The sequence below is a fragment of the Siniperca chuatsi genome, linkage group LG12 (genome assembly GCF_020085105.1).
Source record: "Siniperca chuatsi isolate FFG_IHB_CAS linkage group LG12, ASM2008510v1, whole genome shotgun sequence".
NCBI lineage: Eukaryota > Metazoa > Chordata > Actinopteri > Centrarchiformes > Sinipercidae > Siniperca > Siniperca chuatsi.
This window is the reverse complement of record NC_058053.1, coordinates 3,564,559-3,574,424: the sequence shown is the minus strand read 5'-3', so window position 1 is coordinate 3,574,424 and position 9,866 is coordinate 3,564,559. Positions and strand designations below refer to the sequence as shown.

General features: G+C 40.8%; 1 long non-coding RNA gene across 1 annotated transcript; it reads right to left on the bottom strand.

The window, feature by feature from the left end:
• Positions 1-3,510: 3,510 nt before the first annotated feature.
• Positions 3,511-8,781, bottom strand: LOC122886102. Its single transcript, XR_006380258.1, has 2 exons — positions 5,810-8,781; positions 3,511-3,942 (listed from the first exon to the last, which is right to left on the bottom strand). It is a non-coding gene; the product is annotated as an uncharacterized LOC122886102 (long non-coding RNA).
• Positions 8,782-9,866: the final 1,085 nt, after the last annotated feature.

Below are 9,866 nucleotides of genomic sequence, written 5' to 3'. Positions count from 1 at the left end.
AGTCCTTCTTCTCCTGTGTGACGTGACAGTGAGCAGCTGTAACAAAGAGTTTCCACTCTGGGATCAATAAAGTATTTCTTATTCTGATAATACAGTTTTGTTTTTTGTAGGCCGAATTCAACAATCTGTAAAGGCTACCTCCGTCAAAATCAAGTTTAGATTTCTTTACTTTTTCTAGCCTAAATAAATACAAGTCCTAGAAATAGTCATGTAGTTTACCTGCATCGTCACTGGAACACATGACTTATTTTGGAGCTATTTTGCAGAGTTTCAGGAGCACGACAACACCTCAATCACGCCACTCCCGGCATTCCCATAAAACCCACCTAACCCATCTCCTCCTCTTTCGCTCTCATATTCTGCACCAGAACCGAGATCATGCAACATGTGAGCTAACGTTACTACTTCATCCTATGAGCAACTTCATCGATCCGCTCACCTCATCTCGAATATCCCCATTGGATGATTAATTATTCGGACGAAATCAGGATGACCACGATCAAAGTTTCCATCAACCCTCGCCAACAGACCCAGCAACAGAAGCTGAAAACTTCTCAGTTGCCTCAGTGCCCGAGACCTTGCTTTCTGTTATCCAAAAGCCATCTACGAAGCAAGTGAGTCCAGCAAGCCTACACAGTCTGTGCCTTGTCCACCTCCGTGCAGCAGAGGGGAAAAGAGTGGAAGAGGCAATTCAAGGATAGTCCATCGCTGCCGCTGCAGTTCTCCAACTCCAATGCCTCTGAGGACAACTCCAGTCTCCGCCATCGTCTCGACCACTACGGCCCCACAACACGCTCCAGCGAGGTCCGCCAAAGACCAGCCGTCTTTAATGAAATTCCGACTTCCAACGCTCTCATGTCAGCCTGTCATGCCCACACTCAACACAGCTGTCTTCCGGGTGACGTCATCATGCACACCCCAACAACATGTTGTGACGTTAGCGCCCATGTTAAAGGGACAGTTAACCTACATCCTTCAGCTCAAGACAGCAGAAAGGTAAGCAACAATGAATAACGGGAGTCATCAGCAACCACCTCTTATAATATCTTACGCAATCATCTTCAGATGGAGCAACCAACACAATAATTCCAGGACACTCCACCTCTCAGCAGGTTTTTTCTACACCAGCAACAGCAGCCTACATCATCCAGGGCAATTTACACTGAGACATCAGTGCCTCCTGTCATCCAGCTCCAGCAATCACGTCAACCAGCCTAAGCAGGGGAACCCTGTGAACTTCAACTAATCAGATCAATGAACCATAATGTAGACAAACTTACTGAAGCCAGCCGGTAGAAGAGCGAAAACATCTTTTCCATCAAGGAAAGCTTCAGTGCCGTTGCTCTTCTTTAAAAGATGAAACACTCTCCACTTCTGACAACTGATGCTAGTGTCAGCGTGTTCGTTTATTTGCAAAAGAAAAGTCTGGAGAGAAGCTATTCCTTAATTTGGCATTTATTAAAGCATTGGAGGATCAAAAGCATCTTGTACAAGGATCTTTTCTATTCAGAAAACCACAGTCAGCAAGCTATTAATCTGTAGTCATCATCCTAAAAAAGAATGCTATTCTTAACATTACACAGAGTTTTAAATGAGAATGTACAACTATCTGATAGGTTTCTACAGAGGTGAGGAGGAGCTGTGGTTTAGACTTAGCTCTCCCTTCGGTGGTGCACAGGCTGGTCCAGCCTCTTGGCACACGAGTCCTCCCTTCGTGTGGAGACAGTGCCCTAGTGGAGGAATCCTACACTTCCTCTGTTTGTAAGTTGCTAAAGTCTCTGCTTCGTTCCCCAAACCTGATACTTTTCCTCTCATGGTCATTACAATACATACTGTCCTCAGTACATGATGTTCTTTCTGATATCCCTGTTTCTTTTCTTTTATAAATGTAATTCTGTTTGCAACAGCTAGTCAACTTTTGGACAAGGACAACACTTTGAAATGTTAAGCCTCATGCCCTGTGTGTGTATGTGTGTACAAAAGTTTCAACATGGTATTAATATAATAGGCAAGCAACCTTCATTTAAATTATTAATTATCACACTAGCAGCATATATGCTAACCTTTTTAGCATTGTTGCTTTTAAAAGTCACTTCTCACACATGTCCTCATGCACACCTAGCGTTAGGGCATGCCCATAGGTCATGCCGTAGCTGCCAGTACTTCCTCATAGGACAGCCTGCCTCCAAAGCCGCAGCCCATCTACAGCAGGCCAATAAGGACACATGCAGGGGCACACTCGACAATGAAATTTATCGCCGCATCCTCACCTACCGTGCAGCACTGCCACGCGCCATATGTGGTGCCTTGTCTCACCCAGCCTCTTCCTGCTCTATTCCCTCCCACACTAAGCCAATTTCCTTCTCGCCCCATGCTGCACCAAATGCCAACTTCTCTAACTCCTAGGTCACCTCAACTTCGCCTACGTATCATTCTCCAAGGGCGAGCCTTTAGCTCTCACTTACTATGAATCGATGTCCATCTTCAGTTACTAAACTAACAGTTCCATCTCCCTGGAAAGTCCAAGCTGTATTCTTCTCTATTGCAGCCCCAGTTTGTGATCTTGTCTAGTGTAGCTTTAAAGTATCCTTAATTTGGTGTTCTAGAGGCTAATCCTAACTAGCACTTTTCAGTAGTTAAGTATCTGGTTGGCTCAGTTTCAGATATTTTTATCTGGGGCTTTATTTTCCTAGTTTTTTCCATCAGCATGACAACTGATTGTGTTCAAAATTCATTCATGTGTTCAAATTAATTTACTTAACTGTGAAGCTGAAGTGCCCCCATTTCGCACAGAGCACTGCTAATCTATTATACACCCAGAGAGCCAACTCAGTCTCCAACAGTTGACCCAAAAAGTGTCTGAAACATGTCTGTTTTGACCAGTGCAGAATCAAACCTCCACTTCCACTCCACTTTTTAAAGGTCATTTTTGGCGCATTTTAAGTGGATGTGCAGTCAGTCTTGATGGTATATGTAGTTAATTGAAGCAATACATTCCTCAGTGCATGCTACATGGGCCAAGAAAGCTAACTTCGTAGTTACTTAGTAGTTCTTCCTGCATCCAGTGATGTAATTGGAGGCACAGAAGAACTACATGTGATTTCAGCTTGGATATCTAGCTTCCGCGTCTGGGTAGCCAGGGGGCGTGCTCTAGATGCCGCACAAAAACAGAACTTCCTTGTTGTCTTTGCTTGCAAACTAGCTACGTTTCCAACAGCAAAAAGGGCATCCCAAAATAAGTATGTGTGCAAAGGATGAGGATACATTATACAGTGTTTTTGCTGACTCGGATATTCAGCCGTATTTATTTAAGCCAGCGTATATGCCGAAGAAATGTAGTGGAGAGAGGCCAAAGCTGGGGCTGCATTAGCCGTGCAAGAGGATATGGCTGGTGGGGACCATCCAGAACCTGAGCTGCTGAGAGCAAACAGCGACTGGTGGTGTCTTTTCTCAAATTGCTCTCCGATCCCTACAGAAACTGAATCATTCTGTATGGGCTGTTTTTGTTGGATGATGTCGCAGACGTCATCTTTTAGCTAGTGTAACGTTAGGCTACAGGTGGTACTCTGCGCGATGTCAGACTAATGTTGTAATATTCAGGGACAGTCAAGAGAAACTGTTAAGCCTCATTTGAAGCCAACGAAATAACAAGAGTAGTATATTGGATGTTGGTAACTGTTTTTTCATTTAACGTTAACTTTATTAACGTTATTGCAGCAGCTAGCCAGAACATCTTTGACCTAGCGTTTCCGTTGTTATATGGAAGCCCATTCTGAATTACAGATTTATTCTTACTTTTAATATCTTAACTGTTAAACAATAGCGATGGGGTGTGGGACTGGACTGGGTTGGCTGCAGGTGGCCAGCGGTGGCTTCCCGCCTGGCCCTCTGGCGGCGTGGTGGGGGCTCCGGTGTGGGTTGGTGCGGCCTACCTCCCTTCTTCTTCAAGGGGAAAAAAAAAACAAAAACAACAACAAGTCATACAAATACAGAAAACAAAGAATGCCACTCCTCAGCAGACCCAGATGGTCTGGCTCCTATGCTGACCCCCCTCCCTCTGGGACTTCCGGTTGGGTTGCTGGGGTGGGGGAGCCTGTTGCTTTTCTGGTGTCATGGTCTGGCCTCAGTCCTCATTGCTCTATAAATGTAATTATTGTGATGGTTATTATTATATTATACTGTACTATATATGGTGACTATTATAATATTATATTATTATCATATTATTTTATCATTATATTATCATAATGATATTGTCGTTAATATCATAATTTATAATCACTATAACATTAACACTATGTCCCTCTTCTTTTTCTCCGCCACACATGTCTTATTCTACACACTAACCTCTCTTGGTTCATTAAACATGGATACACTGCCTCTCATACAAACATGCACACACACACACATTACCAACACATACTCAACTTAATCTAACCTAATCTCTATTTACTCCCTCTTATCATATCATCACATTCATTGTAGCTGCTTTGTTATTGTCTGTATGTCTGTCCATTATGTCTATTATGTTTATGTCACTTTTTTCCACACTATTTCACAAATAAAATGAAAAAATAAAAAAAGACATCCAACAAAACAAAAGGTGAAAACCCCATGAAGCGCTGTGCTTTTTCTAAGGTGCTTTTTTTTGCAGAACAAGATGAGAATCAGTAGTTTGGCGAACAACTGCACTCTTGAAGAACTACTACATGCAGTTTTCTCCTACTTACTAATTATTTAGATATATAGATATATATATTTAGATATGTCTTTGGCCTTTTCTAAGTCTTTACAGATCAGGGGCTTCATTTATAAATCTGTGTGTAGAATTCACTTCAAAAGGTTATGTACGGATGAAACACTGAAAGTGCTTGTGCAGAAAAATATTCAGATTTATAACAGTGCACACACACGTCCCACACAGATTTCCCCGTATTAATTAAAATTTCCCTTTATAAATCATAATCAACTTGAAATTTGGCACACGTGAGCGAGCTTCTTGTCCCGCCCTTTTAACGCCCATAGTTGCCTATAAATGGTCAGTGAAACACCCTTAATTAATATTAAGCCATACTGACTGCATGAAGACAATGATGGCAAATGCTGACAGAAAGGTGGAAGTGAGAAAGAAGATGTTGTTTGGTGGACACAGTGTGGGCATTACTAATACTAAAAACAAACAAATGGGACACTTTCTGTTGTTTTTAGTTGCTGCGTGTTCCAGCAGGATCGGGGGTGCTGCAGGTGAGCATGAGTGCACCCAGCCCTGGCGTCTCCACTGCACCTCCAGCGGCCGTGTCCTCACAGATGCAATCGACTCAATTGCCAAGGAGTTAAAAGAAATAAGACTTGTTTTATGTGACATAAGCTGTACGCTGAAAGATCTACTTAATAAATTACCCTGACTGTAACTGACAATTCAAGGGCCATTATCTCAATGCATAGTTCTGAATTTATGCGCTGGTATCTGCCAGACTGACACATTGAAAACAGCATCAGTTTAAATGTAATTTGTATATCCTACTGTTTACCTTATTTATCAGAATAAATTTCATAACATGCAAGTATTGTTTAATAATTACAGATACAATTAAATTTATCTGATTAAACTGTAAGACATATTTGAGGGGTTCTTTTGCAAAAACAGATATCTGCGTTTGTATTATCCTAATGTTTTTTTACTGTGCACTTCAGGAAACAAACTGTGTTTGTTTATTCATTTTAAGAATGGCTTTTATCCATTTTTGCAAATTAACTCTTCATTAAGTAAGTGAAGTATTTATTTCACACAGTGTTATCAATTTCAAACCGTTTCTTGAGTTTCATCCTTCTGCCATCAGAGTCGCAGTTTCTCATTTCTCCAGTGTGCGTTTGCATAGGTCAGAGTTCCCGTGGAGGGCCGCACATTCTCCCATCAAGTTTGTTTTTTATAAATCCCAAAGTTTGCTTAGAAAGTGGCGTATGCTGCCTTTTGTGCGTACACAACTTTTATAAATGAGGCCCCAGGTCTGCCTCTGGGTTTTCTTGATGTTCTCCTCTGTCTCTTCCCTGTCTCCTCCTCCCCCGTTTGTGTGTGTGTGTATGTGTTGTGGGCGCAGCTACCTTACCTGGCTCGGCTCCACACCTGACTCCAATCATCTCATCAACTCTCAGTTTAAATATGCCAGCTCTGCAATCACTCCTTGCCAGATTGTTTTGTCCTACTCAGTAGTATTGTACTCTTGGTCGAACTGCTGGGGATTGTTTTCTAGTGTTCCTTCTTGTGTTTTTCCCTGTGCCTATGGTTAATTGGATCTTCTCTTTTGTACCTCAGGACCAGCGTTGTCACCCAGCTTTCTCCTACACATGCCATCTCAGCTCATCTCCAGCCATTCTCCATTACACCTACCTGCCTGCCCCTGCGAAACCTCTCCATGTGATCATTGGTTCATTAAAACCTTTTACTTACTACAACCTCTGTCTCTGTGTCTGCTTCTGGCTCTGCCAAAAACAAAATGTAAAAAGGTCAGCATTTTGATAACCCCTAGAAATTGTGTCAGTAATTATTTGTTGAGATTTAAATACATGATCTATATTCTTATCTAGGAGCTGCTTTGTATTTGGCATCAGACATTTTGCATCTTACTGTGAGGTGCTAAGCAACTTGCATCTCAGTTGGTTTTCAGCAGCGGTCAGAATTCAGCCAGAACACCCTTGGAATTTCAATTGTCTGTAGGTAGTTATGCAGCATCCATAGAATTCAGTCTTCCAACTGCATTGCTTCAATGCCACGGTGGCATCACTTACTGATCCTTAGCTGTTTTATTTCAGTCCGCAGCAAAAAGCTCTGCTGTGCTTGAACTTCAGAAAAGTTCAGGTTTACTTGAAATGCTTGGGGAGATGTAACGTTGTGTGGACGCTACTGCACTACTTGATCAATAAAAGAGCTAAGCTACTGAAAAGCTATTTGATTCCGAAAACAGCGACCCTACCACCACGCTACTGAGAAATGTAGTTAAACTAGTAATGCCGCTACTTGTAGTGCTGCTACTGCCCAACACTGGTTAACACTGGTTATTGCCATAAATATTTAAATATGGCATTAAAGTCGTCTAATTACAGCCTGTGGTGTCTAATATAGCATAATTTGGTAGTACGGGTAGAATAGCCTCTAACTGTAGCATAGTTTGGATCTGATATGGTGTTGTATTTGATTTAATTAGACCGTATTATGATCTCCTGTTTGGTTTCTAATTAGAGTATAATTTGGTATAATAGTGTAAGTATAGTATGTTTTGGGTCTAATACGGCATTATATGCGGTTTCTAATTACATAATTTACATAAATTTCTAATTACATAATTTAGGTGTATGGTGTCTAATTAGGGTATAACTGTGTTTGTTTACTGTCAAATAAAGAACATATTTTTTCTAGTTTTGGTCTAATTTGATATAAAGTACAGCTTATTACGTCTTATTACCGTGTACCGTAAAATAAAGAGCGACCAGGTGTTATGTTCTGTGAGATAGGCGTGATCCCCCATGTTGTTCTGAAAAGTTATCATCTTTTTATTCAAATTCTATATTGGGTACAAATGCCAGTGAGCTCACAGGAGAATTTGGCATAATGCATTAACGTACGCCATTCGTTTGTGCATCATTGGGGCACTTAATTAATTTTTTTTTTTTTTTTTCAAATATACAGCATATTTGACCATTTCAAGAGTTATGCAGTTCAAGATAACAATACTGCAACAGGTCCAAACCAAATGTTTTTCACCATAGACTAATATCAAGTGACTTCATTTTTGGTATCACAGTCCAATGTGGTTGCAAAACGACCACTTCTGGTAAGAGAAGAAATTAACACTCGCCCTCTGCCAAATGCAGGTAGATTTTGTGTTGGGCATGTGCTTTTCAGAGGTTTACTTTGGGGACCAGAGCAAAGACCAGAGGTAACAGCCTATGGATAAAATAGCTAAATTCAAAATTCAAAAATAAAAATTCAAAATAAGATCTCTTTGTCCAGCCTATTTCTCCTACACATAACTGACCTCAATTTAACATCAATATGAGATTGATAGCCTTCCTCTTGTCTCAGCCTGACCAAAAAACCAAGCAGGAAGTTCGTAGAAGCAGGAGGGGCGGGACATTTGAATTTAACTGCTTAACGGACACGCAGGAATATTTTCAACCAATTGTTTTGCATCCTCGATGTCAAGGGTAAGTAATTCTGAATATATATCTACATGTTTAGTAGGGATGAGTGAAAACACCATTATCTGTATCTGCATCTGTTCAACCAACTAAATGATCTGTATTTGTATCGTACTCGGAATGCGTGGGGCTTAAACCGGACGTGGGTGGGACTAACCGGAAGTTGTTTATTTAAGCCTGAAATTGATCAGAAGTTGCTCTATTTGTTAGAAAACGATTTACAGAACAGCTTCAGAATTGAGCTTCAGAGCAATGTTTTTGATCACAAGAGTAAGATAACTATTTACAGAACAAATATTGACACATTTTACTCTGAAACTTGTACTCATAAAAAGTACATTATCTGTACTTGTTTCAGCCAAGTACTTGCTCAACCCTTGTGTTTAGTTTAGTGATACAAATGAGTTATCATACCTTTTAGCCATTTCTCAGTAGACTAGGTTACCCTAAAACATCAGTTTTGTCACTCACTATTCTTACAGGTAACGTTAAATTAGCTAACGTTTCAATCGTCTATTCATTGTTGACATTAGCTTAAAAAAACATTCAAGCACTGCTGTTTATTAAAACTGCATTTAAGCCTCAGTATTTTGTTCATGGAGAAGAGGGTTTGCTACAGGCTGAACCTTCCTCTTTTAGACGGAGGAATGGAACCGATGATGTGGTCAAGCTAACGTTAGCAGCTCAGCTTTGAGAGAGGGCCCCCCACGTAATCACGGTAAAATACATGCTTGTTAAAATGTTAAGTTAAAAAACTTCAAACCAAGTCTCATAAACGCAGTTCAGAGCAACAGGCTGTGTGTGTGTGTGTGTGTGTGTGTGTGATGGTACCTGTATAGCCACACTCCCATAGGCCATTTTTTTGCAGAGCTCTTGATGTGGCTGACTGATGCACCATCACACTCAGCAGCTGAAATCTGCAGCTCTTTCATAGAGTTTTGTCTCTTCTTCCTTCACTAGTCTCCCAGTGAATATAACAGTGCTTATTGGGATGTCCAAACACTTTGATTTTGCTTTGTACCATTTTATTTATAAGTGCAACTGTATTTCTTCTTTACATGTCTAATGGGCCATTTGTGAATGTGCAATTTTCTAGAACACATGTTAAATAATGTGCTAACTTCTGTTTTAACTGTCTTGCCTGCAGTCTCTTGCTGCACTTTGTCTTTTAAACTTGAATCGTGTTCTTTGTTTATGGGCCTTCTGTTTTATTTTACCCAACAGAACACAGACACTGAGGCCAGCAGTTCCATGGAGCAATGTGTGAGTGTGGAGTGTGTCACATGGAGGGATGGTGTAGAGCCCGAGCCTTACCCAGAGGACACCAGTTCAAATCAATAAAATTTTATTTATATAGCGCCAATTCATAACAGAAGTTATCTCATTGCACTTTTCCTACAGAGCAGATGTAGACTGTACTCTTTATAATCTTAATTACAGAGACCCAACAGATCCCACCATGAGCAAGCATTTGGCGACAGTGGCAAGAAAAAATTTCCTTTAATAGGCAGAAACCTTGGATTGAACCAGACTCAATGGTGGGTGGCCATCCACCGCTGCTGTGTTAGGTTTTGAGAAAGGGGGGGTGGGGAGGGTGGGGGAGGCACAATGCAAAGACAACGTAGATTTTTTTTTAATAGTAGAATAGTAATTGTAGTGTTAATATTAAT